The 6,385-nt window shown below is 35.7% G+C and overlaps 2 long non-coding RNA genes across 2 annotated transcripts; both read left to right on the plus strand.

Annotated features, from left to right (window-relative positions):
- On the plus strand, positions 1,196 to 6,178 carry LOC110263295. The gene is made up of 2 exons (XR_002348688.1): positions 1,196 to 1,582; positions 6,099 to 6,178. It is a non-coding gene; the product is annotated as an uncharacterized LOC110263295 (long non-coding RNA).
- LOC110263296 lies at positions 3,640 to 3,958 on the plus strand. The gene is made up of 2 exons (XR_002348689.1): positions 3,640 to 3,762; positions 3,846 to 3,958. It is a non-coding gene; the product is annotated as an uncharacterized LOC110263296 (long non-coding RNA).

Genomic DNA, 6,385 nt, shown 5'->3' on the forward strand with positions numbered 1-6,385 from the left:
GGGAGCAGCCCAGGTCATATATTTGAATGAAACTATTTTTGCATGAAACTTTAATGTGTTTTAAGCATCTCATAAAAAATTCAGAATTTATTGATGAGTGGTTTGGGAGAAATGAATTTTTGAAGATTGATGGTTTCTGCAGAAAATTCCGTTTCTATACTGTAGAAGCACCAACTTCCAACTCCATTAACTTTCAATTCTGGTAAGTATTTGAGCTGAAACTAATGGCATTTTCAATCTTCCTGTGTCCACAATCTTCATTTTAAATTTCATGTCAATACCCTACTTAACCAAGTAGATATGTTGAAAAGAGTATGGGTAGCTCACTGGATTTTGGAAAACCGAATTCTAAAAGGCATGGCTGTGTTTCTCACTTCATAACTTTTTCATATGACATGGTATTAATCTGGAATTTGATCCAATGAAAAGCTAAAAGAGTCTTGTTTGAGGTCATGAGTTTTGAAAGGCAATGGGTGAAAATTGAATTTTTAAGGAATTTATCAAACTTACTACTTTCTGCTGTTTTTCTGCTTTTTCTTAGAAAACAATAACAGAATTTTAAGAGAGATGGTACAAGTTTTAATTGTAACCAAATTACCTCAACACCAAGTTTTGCTTTTAAACCAGTAGTACTATAACAACTAGGAAGGGTTTAAAGTTAATTGGTGATGCGGATGTATGTATAGTTAAGCGGTGATGCGGAGGTACGTTTAATAATATGGTGATGTGGAGGTATGAGTATGTAATTGGTGATGTGGAGGTATAATGAAATGAAAGAAAATAAAAAGTCATGAATGAAGTAAATAAATGAGAATTGTATGTTAAACGGGCCCTGCGCCAAACTGCTAATGCGAAATCGTCCGCCTAACGGATAGCCTGAGATTGCTAATGCAGGAATGTTCGCCTAATTGATAGTACTGTTTCTTACTGTGATACACATTATTATGATGAGGCCTAATTGACACGGGTAACCGTGATGCCAAGGTGTCTAATTGACACAGTAGAGAAACCATATTTGGGGTTCGCTCCGAGTAACGTCGGGTTGCGGGTAGACAACCGACGCATGAGCTCATGGCCTGCGCTAGGAACAGGCATGCATCATCTTGTTTGCGCATTTACATTTGATTGTATTTGCTTTATTTTATTTATTTGTGTTTGTGCTGTTGTTTTAGTGATGTGCTTACGTGCTTTTTGGATATTTTACTTGTGTTGTGGTCTTAATAAAGTAATTAGGAATGATGTTTATGGATAAGGAATTGTTAATGTGATTGGAATTTTGTTTAATTAACGTGAATTAAAGGAAGGAACTTAAAACTATTTTAAGTGAAATTGTTTTTATGATATGAATTAGCTATTTGTATTTACTCTGTTTAGTGCGGCATTCATATTCCCTACTGAGAACTAGTGGTTTGTTCTCACCCCAAAATCTTCCACCCTTTCAGTGACAGGTTCGGAGACTCAGTTTGAAGCCGCGGGCGATTAGGAGTTTTATTTAAGTTAAGTTTATGTGTTGAGTTGCTTTTATAGAATTCCCTCGCCCTTGTTATTATTTTATTTTATTTTATACAGAGGGATAGGAGTTGTAACTGAGTTTCTTTTGTATTCTTTTGTAAGATATTTATTATTATTAATAACTATGTAACTAGTATTTCTTGGAGATCTTTGATATATGATTTTAAGTAATAAAAACAAAAGTTTTCGGTTTTTTCCTAAAAATTGAAACGCGAAATCGAACTAAAGGCTCAATATTAAATAGTGAATAAGGAAAATAGGTCAGTAACGCCTTGCTTTGGTACGATCATGACGTGCTGAAAGTTAGGGTGTTACATTATGGTATCAGAGCAGTTCGTTCCCGTTAGAGCCTTAGGATTGGACTGACTATGCTTCATTGCATACTCTGAGTGTCTGTCGTGCTTAGTGACTTATTCTGATAACAAGAATTTAGATTTGATATGCATGACTATCTGATGATTAACGCTGTTAGTCTACCATTGCATACCTCATGGTATTAGGTCTGGCCAACTTAATACTAATGATTTATGTATATGGGAACACTAAGGGGTTGTCATGGACGAAATAGAGCTAATAGATAATGCGAATCACGGGGTTTGGAAATGTTAGAAGTTAAGTTTTAGGGATTAGCTCCATTTCAAAGCATAATTCTTATTCGTGCTAGTTTGTTTGAAGTCATTTCTTCCTTGATTGCTTGCAGTGGAATTCTTTGCTCTGAATCTTCATCTTGGGATGTGTTTTGAATATTTTTTGACCATAACTTGTCATTCATACATATTCTTACTTGAGTATGTTCCTAGTTATTACTTGAACCTTTCGGAACATTCAACCTTAATGCTGTTTACCTGTCATTATTATGTGCATCCATGTTAGAGTCCAATCTTAAGAATCTTTCTAAATCTCCGCAGTACACTACTCTTTTTCTGTCATCTTCATGAGGTATGATTTCTTTCAAATTTGAAAAACTGAATATGCCAAACCGTTTTGTTTCTTTTCTTTGATGTTTTTAAAAGTGAACTTGAAATGAATCTTTCCCATCTTGTATCAATTTTCGAGGACGAAAATTTTTATAAGTGGGGTAAGATGTAAGACCCCAGATTTTGAAAATTTAATAATAAATTATTTATGATTTATTTTATTTATTTGAGAGCATATTTTCAGAAATTTTTGTATTAATTAAGTACTTTCTTATTATTGATTTAAAGTTTTAGTGATTTAAAAACAATGACGATTTTATATGCGCTAATTTGAATAATTAGATTTTGAACATTATTTTATAATTTTAAAAGAAAATTAATTTGATTATCTCTAATTATTGAATTTGAGTCTTTATTTGAAAAATAAATTATAAGTTAATAATTAAACAGTATTTTCATAGTTATTATTATTTGATTAAATTTGATTTCAAATTATTACTCTATTACCTTCAATTTTATTGAAATTACTAAATTATCCGAAATTCTCAATTTCAAATACAAAACCCTAAATTCCCAATTCCAAACCCTAATCTCTTCTACCCAACCCACACACACGTAAACCCCTCCCTTCACACTCGTTCACCCCCCAATTAGCCACGTTACCCACTCCTCACCGCTATTCACTCACCATCACCATTCCCTTTTTCCTTTTATCCCACCCACACCAACGCAACAAAAGAAAGAAAGAAATCAGAAAGGGAAAGAATGGAAACAGGGGGGCTTGAGGGGAAAACAGAGATCAGAAGAAAAGTGTGACGGAACAGAGGAAGGAGGATCGTCGGGCTGTGCTGCTCCCTGCGCCGGTTGTCATCGCTGCCGCGAGAGCTAGAGAAGGAGAGAAGTAAAACCGCGAAGAGAGAGAGATCGACGGAGACGTTCACGCTGTTCGTCCTCGTCACTGCCATGCGTTGCCGCCGCCGCCGTTAGTTCAGCTGCCGTCGAGCTCGCATCAACCGTCACCATGGAAACTGCCACCATCATCTCCAAAGCCGCGTCATCGATTAGGTTAGGGAGAGGGAGAATCGCGAGCAACCAAAGGAGGAGAAGAACGCGTGGTGGTGCGTGTTCTCTTAGCCATCGCCACCACCGGAGTCACAAACGAAGGTGGAGGAGAAAGCCATCTTAGTCATCCGTACTACTGCCGCTGAAGGAAGGCCGTTCAGTCACCCTCATCAAGTTGCATGTGGCTGTTAGAGCTCCTTGTCTCTGCTCTGATCGTCGGAAGTCACCGACGAAGTTTTGGTCGCCCCATTCCACTATTCTTTTGAATTCCGTAAGTTGCACTCATTCCAAAAACCCTCACTGTTACCATTCTTTTTCATGGTTGTTGAGAACCTTGAGATATTAATATATTAGGGTTGTGTAAATGCCGCTGTAAATTGTTCGATGATATTGCTATTGTGGAGAGTTGTTGGTGAGGCTAATGCCACTGCTGTTGCTAATCCGGTTTGAGGCTGTTGCTACTGCTGTGAGTTAGAACAAAGTTGGAGTCACGCCTAACCTTGTGGATTTCGACTAACTAAGGTAGAGGATTTATTTTAAAAGTAAAAGTTTTAACTTATGAATGCTACTAAAATTAAATGAGTATCTGCAAATGGTTTATGGTTGCTTTGTGTGAATAATTGACGGAATTGAGTTGAATTATAACTGTAGTTGGTGATTGATTTGATGATTGTGCGTACTGAATATTGTAAGGGATAGAATAAATGGTGTTACTTTTATTGCTGAGCTTGCTGGTGTGAATTGATGAGTTATTATGTGTTTGAATGATGATGATATGGAAAATTATGCTTGGCATAGTGTAGAAAAGAAAAGGGTTTGATGATGCTTAAGTACTTGACATTGTGTCAATTATTGATTATGGGTTCTTGGGCTGTGTTGGCAATGAAGACAATTTTGAATAACTGGAAAGAGGTTAAACGTGTGATTTTGGAAGGGTTATAAGTTCAAATGTGGTTTTTGATAAGTAAGGTTGTTGAAAATGCTTAAGGCAGAATTTCTGCATACATGACAGTAGAAAGAATCAATTTCTGGGAGAAGCACAGGTCATATATTTGAATGAAACTATTTTTTCATGAAACTTTAATGTGTTTTGAGCATCTCATAAAAAATTCAGAATTTATTGATGAGTGGTTTGGGAGAAATGAATTTTTGAAGATTGATGGTTTCTGCAGAAAATTCCGTTTCTATACTGCAGAAGCACCAACTTCCAACTCCCTTAACTTTCAATTCTGGTAAGTATTTTAGCTGAAACTAATGGCATTTTCAATCTTCCTGTGTCCACAGTCTTCATTTTAAATTTCATGTCAATACCCTACTTAACCAAGTAGATATGTTGAAAAGAGTATGGGTAGCTCACTGGATTTTGGAAAACCGAATTCTAAAAGGCATGGTTGTGTTTCTCACTTCATAACTTTTTCATATGACATGGTATTAATCTGAAATTTGATCCAATGAAAAGCTAAAAGAGTCTTGTTTGAGGTCGTGAGTTTTGAAAGGCAATGGGTGAAAATTGAATTTTTAAGGAATTTATCAAACTTACTACTTTCTGCTGTTTTTCTGCTTTTTCTTAGAAAATAATAACCGAATTTTAAGAGAGATGGTACAAGTTTTAATTGTAACCAAATTACCTCAACACCAAGTTTTTCTTTTAAACCAGTAGTACTATAACAACTAGGAAGGGTTTAAAGTTAATTGGTGATGCGGATGTATGTATAGTTAAGCGGTGATGCGGAGGTACGTTTAATAATATGGTGATGTGGAGGTATGAGTATGTAATTGGTGATGTGGAGGTATAATGAAATGAAAGAAAATAAAAAGTCATGAATGAAGTAAATAAATGAGAATTGTATGTTAAACGGGCCCTGCGCCAAACTGCTAATGCGAAATTGTCCGCCTAACGGATAGCCTGAGATTGCTAATGCAGGAATGTTCGCCTAATTGATAGCACTGTTTCTTACTGTGATACACATTATTATGATGAGGCCTAATTGACACGGATAACCGTGATGCCAAGGTGTCTAATTGACACAGTAGAGAAACCATATTCGGGGTTCGCTCCGAGTAACGTCGGGTTGCGGGTAGACAACCGACGCATGAGCTCATGGCCTGCGCTAGGAACAGGCATGCATCATCTTATTTGCGCATTTACATTTGATTGTGTTTGCTTTATTTTATTTATTTGTGTTTGTGCTGTTGTTTTGGTGATGTGCTTACGTGCTTTATGGATATTTTACTTGTGTTGTGGTCTTAATAAAGTAATTAGGAATGATGTTTATGGATAAGGAATTGTTAATGTGATTGGAATTTTGTTTAATTAACGTGAATTAAAGGAAGGAACTTAAAACTATTTTAAGTTAAATTGTTTTTATGATATGAATTAGCTATTTGTATTTACTCTGTTTAGTGCGGCATTCATATTCCCTACTGAGAACTAGTGGTTTGTTCTCACCCCAAAATCTTCCACCCTTTCAGTGACAGGTTCGGAGACTCAATTTGAAGCCGCGGGCGATTAGGAGTTTTATTTAAGTTAAGTTTATATGTTGAGTTGCTTTTATAGAATTCCCTCGCCCTTGTTATTTTTTTATTTTATTTTATACAGAGGGATAGGAGTTGTAACTGAGTTTCTTTTGTATTCTTTTGTAAGATATTTATTATTATTAATAACTATGTGACTAGTATTTCTTGGAGATCTTTGATATATGATTTTAAGTAATAAAAACAAAAGTTTTCGGCTTTTTCCTAAAAATTGAAACGCGAAATTGAACTAAAGGCTCAATATTAAATAGTAAATAAGGAAAATAGGTCAGTAACGCCTTGCTTTGGTACGATCATGACGTGCTGAAAGTTAGGGTGTTACAAGTTGTCCCCAAGAAGGGAGGCATGACAGTGGTTCG

The sequence above is a fragment of the Arachis ipaensis genome, chromosome B06 (genome assembly GCF_000816755.2).
Source record: "Arachis ipaensis cultivar K30076 chromosome B06, Araip1.1, whole genome shotgun sequence".
NCBI classification, from domain to species: Eukaryota; Viridiplantae; Streptophyta; class Magnoliopsida; order Fabales; family Fabaceae; genus Arachis; species Arachis ipaensis.